Genomic DNA, 12,717 nt, shown 5'->3' with positions numbered 1-12,717 from the left:
CCTGGATGTTGACTCCAGAGTTTGAATTCAGAGGGCTACAGTCATCTTAAGGGTGGAAATTGTGACACCTGTGGCTCAGTGCTCTTCTATGGCCACTGTTTGCTTATCCTCTGGCATTGGCAATTTTCTGAATTAACCTAAGAATTATTAACTCAGAACCAAAGTCATTAACGTTGTGTGATTGTATGATATCCTGCCTTGTGTTTAATGAATTATATTTGAAGTCATGCACAGAATTTATTCTTGAACTTTGATTTTTTCAAAACAATTTAGAGTCAACATTGTCTGAGTTCTAGTTTTCCTCTGAAACGGAAAAGTAGGATCTTGCAATCTGTAGAGAAACACACCAATACACCACAAGTTTGTGCAGGTTGATACGATTGCTTTCCTAAGGAATAAAAGAGAAAATGTGACATTCAATCACTTTTTGCTCATCTTTTTGTTTTATTTTTAAGCTGTGCTTAAGATTTTTCCTCCAAAATACAAATAAATGCCACACTGATGAGGACATTGCCAAGTACTACTAGAAAATTATTTGTTTTTTAATGCAAAATAATTTTTAAAAGTGTCTCAAGCATCATTAGATTTCATGAGAAAGTAGTCAAGAAATGGTTAGAGCCGTACAGATAATCTAAGTTGTATTAATAAGTTTTAAGATGGTAAAAAAATTAGATTTTTCATATTCAATATTCAGCCTGTCAAACAAAATATCTGCAGAACTCAGTGACAGCGCATAAATGCTAATTGATAGGGTGCTGGGAGTGATTTTGTATCAAGTGCTAATCAGACTGTTTTTCCACTTATCAGCATTAGTGTTCAATAACTGACAACTTTTAGATCATCTTTAATGTGTTGAAAATGTGCTGTACTTTCCAAGGGACTTTGGCAACTGTGTTCTGCACCAAATCCAGAAAACTCAAGCAGTAGGTTTCCTTCTAGCCTATATTGGATTTAAAAAAAAATCATTTTACCATAATGAGAAACGGGCAGAATACATATATGGAATATTACAAAACTTATTTTTAAAACATTATGAAATTTAAATTTGTTTGGATTATTGAGAAAAGCCATTTAATGGATTGACCAGTCCAGTTCTGAACATTTTGGGAAATTTATTTTGACTGTGCTATGCACAAGTCCAACTAAAGTTACATATATATAAACATATTTCTGTGCAGGCTAAAAGAACAAAGAATGTCAAATACTGAAGCTGTGTTATCTCCCATGTAACACATACAGGTTATGAACAGTGGAAACGAATACTAAATCTGTCTAAGGCAAAGACCAAGTACTCTTACATCTAATGAGCTTCTTAGAAAGAGTGAAAAGCATTTCCAGAGGTTAAAGGGACTCTGATTTGAGTTTTTCTTCTTCCTCTGTCACCCTTGACAGATTTTCTGATCAATACTACAGTGTGCACTTTTTTTTTTGTATTAGTAATTATTATGACACTGCAACCAGATCAGTGGAATTTATTTGTGTACAGAAAACTACAAATGCCTCATACATGATAGACCTACACAGAATGCCTAGAGGAGATTGTTCCTGCAATCCTGCATCACTAGGAACGTGTCTGTAATTCAGCACATTGCTGCCACAGGACTTCAAGGTTTCTTTCTCTTGAGATATGAAAATGAAATCCATGGCATTCCCGATCAACAAGACTTTCATTTTACGTTGATTCAAATGCATCCATTCATTCTGATACTGATGTATTTGCCATCCTACACTTCGGATCATTTCTTAAGTCAAAAGAAGAAGGCAAATTTCCTTGGAGCAGAAATGGCAGGGACCCAAACCCCATGTGACACCACGAGGCATCACCCCACCCATACTGTGACCATAGTGGGGGCTGGACATGGCATTGCCCTAAAGGAACACCATGAGTATGTTGGGACCCATACCTGGGGTGTGCAGGTCTGTCCCACCAGCCTGCAGGCACGGGGCACACGTGTGCTGGTGCTGGGCTATGCGGCTGTGGGATGAGCTGTAGTGAGGTTCAGGAGGGTGTGGATGGTGTTTGTTTGCTTTTTGCAAGTGTCCGGAATTCGGGTTTGTACGTAGTATTGTTGATATTGATCCTGAATGCAGGTTAATTGCAAGTCGTTACTAAGTCAATGAACCACTTCAATCCTGATTTGGTTTAAACAACAGGAACCAGGCTGTTTTCACATATAACAGATACCAAGTCTTCAATACCATTGCTACTAAGGACTGTGAGAACTAGAAAATAGTTCAGTAAACTGTTTTTGCTAAAATTTACAATAATAATGTTAACATGGTGTCTGTCAAAAGTATTTTTTTTTTTTCCTGAAAGATGCGCTGTAGAAATGTTTTTTTTTCCCCATTTTTGTATTTATTTATATTTTTTTTAATTCAAAATCTTCATGTTTTGGATTGTTTCAAAGGGCTGGTAAGCTTTTATTAATGATAAGATATAACAGAAACTATGAAATAAAGACATGACTTGCATATAAAGTAAAATCAATGCCAAAAAGCTAGCACATCAAAATGTTCCAGCTCAACAAAACATTCCAGTCAAATTTCATAGTTCCACAATGAATCTTGTATCTTGGATTATTGTCTTGGGTTAGCAATTTTTTAATTAGACTTTGAATTCTAATAAGATGAAGATTTTTTAAACAGAAATTGGTTTTCAGGCCAATTGGTTTTCAGTTAAAAATTCACAGTAAATTAACTTTTCCCTTAATATAAATAATATTTTAGAGCCACTTTAATTATCCATAATAGAACACAACATTATTCTGAGATAAATTCTCAGAGGAAAAATATGATATATTAATAAACTTTGCTATGTTGATTTGACTTGAAAAGAATATTTAAGCCTAGAAATCAGTTCAGAATAAGTTTGAGCACTAAAATCACATCAGGGGATATTGCAAAGTACTAAGCAAAAGTAGCGTATTTTTTCTCTATATAAACAATTTTTGAAGGATTAAAAATATGTCCATATATTCATGGACATCTTTCATACTTAAAGCTTGCTTTTTAGTCAGTGAAGCATATATTAAAATACATTTTAAAAATTTTAAAAAAATGCAACCAAGGTGTGCGTCCAATACACTGTTTCGCAAACACAGAGATAAATCGGAATAAAATTTAAAAAAAGGAACGTACTTCAGCTACCAATGACAAATCATTATGTCACAGAAATAAATAAAAATTCTGGAGTTTCCAAGAATTAAGTAGAATTTCAGCTTTAGCTATCCATCTTTTTTTTTCCCCACTAACCTAAAAGAACACATAATCCTTGAAAAAAGTAGTTTCATATTGTAATCTTTAATACCATCATGGTTAAGAAAAGCATAAAAAAGCTTTATTTGTATACAGTGCTGAAAAAATTAATATTTTGTAGGGTGAATGTTAGATACTGAAAGCTGATACTAAAATCAAAATAATTGCTGTTATATCTATATATATCTGGCACTATTTTTCATTTCCTTTGTCTCTCATTGTGGATCATTGCTACTTTATAAAATTCCAGATGAAGTTAGCAATAAAAAAATGTAGAATTCTATAAAACCAACCAACAATTCATTGCTTCTCCAACACTGGGGCACTGTACTAACTTAGATATTTTTTTAATTCTCTCTCTCTCTCTTTTCAAAAAAAAAAAAAAAAGGGGAAAAAAAGATAAGGCAAAGTGTTCAGGGGTCAAAATAAATTAGAATTTTGCTTCAGTGAGATAAAGTTAATAGTTGCCAAGTTTTATTCTCTGTTCAAATGAAGGAAATGTTACATGAGTTGGCTTGCTTACAAACCTTTAAAACCACTGTAAGCCTATGTGAAGTGGGAGATAGTGGCTAATTCCAACATGGCCTAGAGATGCAAAGCTGAAGTCAAGGCCTTATTTTACTTTCTGACCGTGTCTAGTAAGAGGAAATGCATTCCTTGAGAGGTTTGCTTACTAAGATGAGATAAAGAGGAGAGAGATAAAAATATATTTATGGGCCAAAGTGCTTCAATAGCACAAGTGACAGCTTTGGGTGTTTAGTCTTACTCTGCAGGTCCTCCTCCCCTGGAGTCTGAACAGGAGGGATAATCTGAGGTTAAATAAATCACATTGGAAGTGCCATCTAGTATTCTGCTATTTTCCTGCTGACCTGGAATCTCTCTGTGTTAGAGCTGAAAAAATATCAGCTATTACTTTGTTAGAATTAGAATTGTAAGCTAGAAGCAATTATTAGATTTATACATCTGTATCTGGGTTATTTAAAGATTTTGGAAAGTATTTAATCTTGAAATGGAACATGTTATAGATTGTCTTACCACGTTTACTAATACAAAGATTAAAGATGCAGCAGCCTCACAATCTAAAATACTACTTGAGTCTCCATTTAGTCCCAAATAGGATAAATCAACAAACAGGTTGATACCTGTTTGATCTTCACAGGGGGAAAGATGAGCTACTTAAGCGATATGAGTTTCAAATGACATAAAACAAAATATTTGGTTTGTAAATTTGTCAATCTAGCAAAATAGAAATAATTTCCACTCTTCACTGCAAGATTTTTTCCACATTAGAAAGGTTAAATTACCTTTCCAGTGTTCCTAAGGGGTCTAAACCTCAGAGATGTTGTTGTCCTAAGGTAATTCTTACCTTTGGAGAACAGCAAGGTTTCATCCCAGCGCTTATACCAGAAGAAGAAAATAAATGATTTTCCCAGGTAACGAACATTTTCAGAGGCTTTGAGAGTTTCTTGTTTTGCGTAAGGATGAAATGAAGATTTTTTTGTATGTGTTTATCGCCTAATAATTTGGGGCATTGACTTATCTGAAGATTGGTTTCTGCATAGAGTGGTTCCTGGACCCTGAGAGTTGCCCTGTCCTTAGTAGGGATGTATGAATAATTGGAGGAAAGGAAGAGGAGGAGGTTAGGAAGGATTAGTTCAGCATTTGGCATAAGAATGTGCAAATTTACACTTCAATTTAAGAAAACCTGTATGGAGAAGGTTACTTTGAGAACATGCTTCAAACAAAGCATTTGATAAAAAACATAAATGAAGTTGTATTTTTTTTTTCAAGTTGTTGAAAAATAGTTACTGAATGGTTTGAAACATTCATTCTTTAAATCACATAAGCAAAGGCTTTTGCTTACCAAACAGAAATAAGGTGATAGTGCCACTGCACTTTGTCTGTAAGGCCAGCACTGATACAAATGCTTGTTTAAGAAATATGAAACTTGGCTTCAATTCATCCATCAGCCTGAAGATGTAAGACTGCAGTCCAGAAACTTGCTCAAAATGTGAAGTATTTCATTTAATAAATTAATATTTCTGATGAAATATTAGTTATCAGCTTTTTTCTCATTTTGAAACAGTGTAGGGAATCCATTTTTTTTTCTGGTTCATGATCTGTACCAGCTTCATTTTCCAACACAAATCAGCATATTTTAATATTAAAAAAATCTTGATTTAAATAATTTGCCTGTGTATTAAGCTTGTTAAGAATTATCAGGCTCTCAAATCCATTAAAGTAATATGAGTAATGTCGCCTGCAGTAATGCTACTGAATTTATTGCTTAAAGATAACATTTGGATAAAGAGACTGTTCCTTTACAAATGACATCTGAAACGAAATCACTGCCCGTACAGAACATAATTTAATTAATCTTCTAGATGAAGGCAATAGTCAGTAGGAAGAAGTTGATGCTGTTTAGTCCCACTCTTATGAATATTAATATTCAATAAGATGATTCTTCTGTTTATTCATGAATACTATAAAAGCACATTCAGAGCTCCAGCTGTAAAAGTCACCATTAATTGTTTTTGTTCCTCTGGTTTTGTCAACACAGACTGTCATTTTCCTTAGTTTGATTTGTATAAAACTTTAACAACAGAAATTATGGTGAAACTCTAGATTAAGGGAGAAAAGAATTAGTGAATGTGGATGATGCCTACCCTAAGCTGCTACTCTGCTCTGTTTCTGTCATTTGAGAATTAACATATATAGCACCTGACATTTTAAATTGCATAATTATGCTAGAATGAATAAATAGAAGTACATCTTTTAGGTTCCCATGTGAGAAGAATCTATTTTCATTGTGAAAATCACATTTTTTTATTTTTTTTATTATTTTTTTTTTTACAAAACCAAAAAGAACCAACTTTATTAACCTGGATACAACAGACTCAGAACTGATAATGTCAAAGTGGAGATTTAACAATTCAACAGGACCTGGAAGTTTGCCCCTGTTTTGCAAAGCTCTTCTGCATCCCTTCAAATCTCCCTCTTCCTAGATCTGGAGGAGCCTGATGGCACAGCTCTGCAGAGACAGCATTTCCCCTCTCCATGGGCGCCCTTATGACACAATGTCTTAAATCTTGTGATACCAACATCCAAACATTTCAGCTCCTGTGGAGTTTTATGCAGTGAAGATGGACCCAGCCTGTACCCACACAAACAATTTACCATCTTTGTGCAAGATTACATTGTTGAAGTCTAACAGGGATAATAGAATGTATTTATAAATAACGTGGTATTTACACTCTTTTAAGAAGTAGCAATGCTTTGAAGAACTTTAATTAAAATCACTTCAATAAAATGTGTTTCATAGAACTCGAAAAATAAATATTAAAAGGAGATGGGACACTCAGGTGAACATTGTGAAGAGCAATATCACTTAAGTAAATTTTTTTTAGCTTTTTAAAACATAATTTAGTACTTCTTGGAAATGTGGAGAGAGATTGTATTCATTAACCAGTGTTTTTCTGCTTTTGCTTGTAAAGTACTTCATAGAAGAAAAAAAAAAAAAATGATTTTGCTTGAAAGTATTCTCAAAAGACTAAAATACCTAAAGCTGGGCCAGAAATGGTTTTAGGAGAGGAAGGAAAAGGAAATAGCTAAGAGACTGCATTCAAATGTCATTTTTCACTGCATTTTTATCTTTTCTATACAGTTCTGAAACAGAAGCTTTTACTTAAACATCATAGATTTGCCTTGAATATTGACTGCATGGTGCTCTGCTTAGACCTCTGCATCCTGCTTGTACAAAATTTCTACAGGTAACTGTGACACCGCTATGGACTGAATCTCCATTTCTGCCTATATGCTGCTGTGTTTCAGGCTGTTTGGCTGGCCTTTTTTTTAGTCTTTTAAAATCATGCAGGTACATCATGTTTTAGATTTTCTACTTAATTTAAGACTTTTTGTTGGAGAGTAGGTAATGAAGGGACTTGCTTTCTTTGTTAACTGTGTCACAGAAAATTGGTTCTAAACAGTTTACAATCTCTCCCTTCAGGTGATTGTAGTAGGTATAAAGGGAGAACATATTAATGGTGTAGAATGATGATGGATATAGCACTAAACAACTTTTCTTAATCGTCTGGAGATATTGACATTTAAGCAAAGAGTTTTTGGCACGTGACCTCTCCACTGTTTTAGTAAAACCTCCTTAGATGATTTTTTTGTTCTGATAAGGGTACTATTATTATTATTATTATTATTACTATTATTGCATAACAGCAGAAGTGCCTTATAATGTTGTAGTTGCATATAGAACAATGGGACACTTCTATATTAATGTATATGTTGGTCTTTTTCATTTAAATATAATTGATTTTTAAAGGGGGCATTCTTTGCAACACTCTGTTTAAAAGAATACTCCAGCTTGGCAAGTTTGTCATTTGTACCAGCAGACTTTTAATTGAGCTAAAACATTTCTAGGAAGATGGAAGTTTAAATATTTCATCTTTTAGAAATATACTTCTGCTGTCATTACTGTGGCTGAAATAGATAAAGCATATGAAGAATAGATGGTAAAGGGGAGAAAGGGACCTTCTAATGAATTTGGACATATGATTTCATCTAGGACTGAAAACAATCCATATCTGTGTTATGCATATGGTGTATTTTGATAAGTTTTCCTTTCAGAGAATGTTTCTAACAAAATATCTTTTTTCATTTCATTGCAGGTTCTGTGAGGAATTCGTTCAAGCCTAATGACACTGTGTCCTAAAGGGTAAGGTGTAATGAATAGTTTTTTAAGTGGTGTTAGGCTTTCATATAGTGAGACACGTTTCTTTCTCACTTGGGTACAATCTCATGAGGACCTGAGGACCATTGCCTTGCAGAGTTGGCTCTGCAAAGATGTTCTTAGCAGGAGCTGGGAACTCCTGTGTTGCTCACAGATAGATAAAACCCTGATAACCAACAGTCTTGGTTATCAGCATACTAGTACTGGTAAAAGAAAGAGTAACTAATACTGATAAAAGAAAGGGTAACAGTTTTTTTTTTATGTGCCAGTGGTAGCAGATTTTTTTTTTTTTTTTTTGCCTTCCTGCAGTATACTGCACAACTTCTAGCTGAGTGTTTTTTAGCAAGAGTATGTTGAATCTTCCCCCCTCCCTTTTAATGTAAAATCAATTTTGGTAGAGCTGAAAAGATCGGTATTGCACCATAAGTACTGTGCAGCTGTGCAGAGTGTAGCAGATACATGTGTTTTGTTGTTGCTGATTGATACAAAATATGTGAAGCCTGACCTAGAACAATACTGCAGCTTAATTCTGTATTTGTGGAGATTATTTTTTATTTTTTTTTCCCAAGACACTGAGACATTTACATGATGTGGATGTTTTCCAAAAGCTAAGACGAAATAATGAAAAATGATTTTCCAAATCCAATGCAACTGTTACAAGGAATGTAACAGCTGGTGATCTACAGTTCAGTGAGAGATGAACAAACAGGTCTATTCACCTACAGAGCGTAGATAAAAATTAATAAGAAAGGGGGAAATTAAATAATGAATGAACAAAGGGATTAAGGTGAAAGATGTGCAGCCATGTATTCTGGTTTAATTAAGTCAGAATTTTGGATCTGTTATTAAAAGGCGAGGATGGAAGAGTTTGCTCAGGGCAAAGATTTAGTAAAACCTGTGCTTAGACTACAGATGATAGGAGAGGAACTGAACATGTACACTTCTCAGGCATCATCCTTCACAGACTCACTTCAGGGTGTAGCTATTTGCAGATAAAAGCTGTTTTAAAATAACAGTATGGAAATACAGACTGTGTGTTGCAAAAGCAAATCGAACTCATACTCATTTAGGCAGACAGAAATGAAATAAAGCCCAAACAATTGAAAACAGATCCAAAAGGGAATGTCCATCTGAAATCCACCTGAAATTTCCCAGACCAGCCTATTTCCACATATACCTGATGCTGGTCAGAGCAAGGTGGCAAGTAAGTCCCCCTCCTCCCCTTATTCAATCCAGAAACCAGATCACAGATAAACACACACCAAGAAAATAATCATTATTTCAAAAGGTAGTTGTGACTACTTTCTCTCAGCTGTGAACCTTAAAGAATGGTTATATGGTTTTTCAAACTGGAGTTTTACTCCCTTACTCTGAAATCATATGTGAAGAGTTCAGCTGGCTAATCAGGCAGGTCAGTTGGGGCATTTTGGCTGGGCCTCCCTGATGAAGCCATGCTTTGATACAGCAAAGACTGACAGGGCAAATCTTGGCTGCTATTATACTAAAAGAGGGCATTTAAGCTAAAATTAATCCACCATTTATTTGAAAATACTTTCCAAGTTACTTGAAGAATATAGCTTTTCATTAAAAACAAAACAAACAAAAACAACAAGAACAAAAGGGAAGTATTAACTATTCCCTATTTAATATACAACACAACTAGAAGAGCATGTGCCATATGGCTTTGCTTTCCTTGTGAGAAGTTATGTGGTGAACTGAGGAAGAAGCAGCCCAGACTTTGCTTCCTTTCCAAGATGAGATGATCAAATTTTAATTCTTCCCCATCCAAACTTCCTTTGCATTATACTGAAATAAACATATTGTAAAATGCTGAGCAGGTTACATTTGTCATTCATAAAGTTTTCTGTGCCTAAGCCAAGATGGTGCAAATATACCCTTCCCTAGCTGCACATATTAAATAGTGTAAAAAACTGTGACAAAATGTACTGAATGCACATGTGGCATATAGTTTTTCAAGTGTTTTGTCTCTGCATAAACCAATAAAAAGTTCAGAAGACTGTTCAAAGGCAATAGGCACTCAGTAAGGAGCCCTTTCATGCCAAATTTGTGCTCTCCAGCCCAGCTGTTTCAGTTGCAATTGTCTTTGGAAGAAGTTCACAACACCATCTCTACAGCATATAGAAAAAGCCTTATCTTCTTTCTCTGTTTCACTCTTCACATGGAGATTGCATGATACCATTTTTACTCATTCTCTCAACAAATACTTATCTTCCCTCAGAAACCAATCCTGATATCATCATTTCAAATGTTAAAAACTTAAAGAATTTAGGAAAGGGATGTACATAATCTTAAATTATAGCTGTTGCTTCCACACACACATTAATACTAACACATAATGGTTAGCCTTAGCTTTCCAGTTTTCTCGTGAGGTGAGTCAATTATGGCTCCCCATCTGGATTACACATAAATAAAAACTGTGGCTTATTTATTAATTGGTAAAAGTGATTCTATTCCACAGATAAATAATGTATATTTATTAATGTGATTATTTGTGCTAACAAATAAAATATCATTGTTAAAATGACCAACATTTTCTTATTTGGCAATATTTTCATTAAGCTGGAAAAGTTTCCTGTTAAACTAACTTTGGGAAGAGAACCATACAAAGACTAGATTTATTACTCAGCAGATGCTCATCACATTGGTTAATGCTTTATTTCATGGTCCATATTCATCATCCTTTCTTATTCTTAAATCTTTACCCAGTTCTTTTTGAACATCTGGTGTTCTTCCATGTTTTTAACAGAATAATTTGTTTGGGCAAAGTGTTTCTTATAATGCTCTTGATCCTCATGGGTGTTTGGAACCTAGGCAGGAGAATAAGACTTATATGATTAAATGTAAAGATGTTTGCAAGGTTGTTTCATTTTCAAATAAATTTAAATTTGTTTCTTCAATGACATCATCTGTTAGAAGCCTTTGACATAAATCAGCTCTTTCTGGGAACTTGGGCAGAATGTCTTTGTAATGGAGATTGTTCTGTGAGCAATTGATCTGTGTGCAGACTTCAAGTTAAATTAAAAAATAAACAAATTTAGATTTATATTTTAGAATAACTTTTAAACTTGGGAATATAGTTTATTTAAAATTTAAAATAGTTTATCGTATTTTCACATTAGCTATTTGCCGTATGATATAATATTGATTTACTTTTTGCTAGACACATGTACCTAATGAGACTTCTGTTATGATGTCATCTGAATGGCTAATACAGCAGGACTGAAAGTAGAAGTTGCATTCTTGACATCTCAATAGAAGACTTTAAAATCTTTCTAAATTTTATTTATTTTTGCTTATAGATACTTTCTGAGAAAAATATAACGTGAATATAAAAATGTCAGTAATTCACCACAGTGCTACAAAACAAATAAAATGGGGGGGGAGGGGGAGGGGGCATAAAAGAGCACATGAAATAGTTATTGATTAGGAAAGCTGCTTATCAGTATTTATAATCGTTGAAGTGAGCAATACCTAAGACTTAAGAAAAACATTTCTGATTTTATGCTTGATTTCTCACTTAGTGGGCTTCTTTGCTTATTAGGACTGCTAAAGTCACCCTTTACACAAATCTCTCTCCTTGCACCCTTCACCTAACCTGGCAACGTGTCTACACACTTGAAGACAAAACACAAGAAAGATCATGAAACAGAAATGCAGTCATTTGTAGTTTATGATGTGTAGGCAGGGGTGATGGAAAAAAAGGAGCAGAACTTTTCAGAAAACAGTGGTCAGAGACTGAAGAGCTAAACATTGGTAGTGGGAAATTTCTCAGCTTTGAAAAAAAAAAAGATGGAATATGAAAGAAACAGTCAGTGAGAAGCGTGAGTCTCCTTCAGTCCTCCTTACGAGTCACCAAAAAGTGTTGCATGCTGTCTTACACCACGTCTGAGATCTCATGCTGATCCTGTCAGCCACTGCACACCCCACTCATTTCAATGGAATTGTTCATATACACCCGCCAAAAAAGTAGGAAGGAAGTACCTGACATGTAACTTTTTTTTTTCTTTTCTACTGGATTCCAGTAGTTTTTCAACTACAAATTTAAATGTTAACAATATTGTAAATTTGTTAGACCTTCCAGGGCACATTTCATTTTCTCTGAAATGGAGGGGAAAAAAAAAAGAGAGAAAAAGAAGAAAAGAAAAATTCAGGAAATTTAGTGCCATAAAGCTTCAGTGCAAAGATGTGGTTGTTAAACCTAGGAAAGAGATTTAAAGTAAACACTATTCAGCTGTTCTTTCTTTGATATACTGATATTCTTTCATTGCTTTTGTGGCACTAGGGAGGGAAAACTGCCTGCACATACCTGCCCTCCAAGGAACTGCTGCGTTTGCCTGGAGAAAATATCACATCTGCTAAATTATACAGCTCTTTTGTTCTTCAGCCCAGGTTGCTGGTGAAGACTTTATATGTATTGCCTTATTTTTAATAGTTCCAGCTGTTCTTTTTTCCCTGTGAAAGGAAATCCCTGTGTAGAGGCACAGCAATCCTGAAGGTATGCCCAGATTTACTTCTGGCGTTCAAACACAACAGTGTAGGGCAGAAAGGTCTCCTGCCAGTCTCAGCTTCACTGACCTACTGTGCTGCAGTTCCTCTCCCCGCCAGCACAGGTGCATCTAACATAGTGCTGGCAGTGAACTCCCAGTAAGTTTCATGTGCTGCAAAAGAGGAGAACAAGGATGGAAAAGTAATAGCTGGTT

The 12,717-nt window shown here is 34.7% G+C and overlaps 1 long non-coding RNA gene across 6 annotated transcripts in view; it reads left to right on the top strand.

Moving 5' to 3' along the window:
- LOC121069112 overlaps positions 1-12,717 on the top strand; it is a 272,423-nt gene that overhangs the window by 226,338 nt on the left and 33,368 nt on the right. For all 6 annotated transcript variants that reach the window (XR_005819277.1, XR_005819278.1, XR_005819273.1 and 3 more), the window contains 2 exons: positions 6,920-7,025; positions 7,935-7,981. This is a non-coding gene — a long non-coding RNA (uncharacterized LOC121069112). The remainder of the gene's footprint in view (positions 1-6,919; positions 7,026-7,934; positions 7,982-12,717) is intronic.

The sequence above is a fragment of the Cygnus olor genome, chromosome 4 (genome assembly GCF_009769625.2).
Source record: "Cygnus olor isolate bCygOlo1 chromosome 4, bCygOlo1.pri.v2, whole genome shotgun sequence".
Classification (NCBI taxonomy): Eukaryota; Metazoa; Chordata; class Aves; order Anseriformes; family Anatidae; genus Cygnus; species Cygnus olor.
Note: the sequence above shows the minus strand (reverse complement) of the source record. Positions and strands in the feature narration are given on the sequence as shown.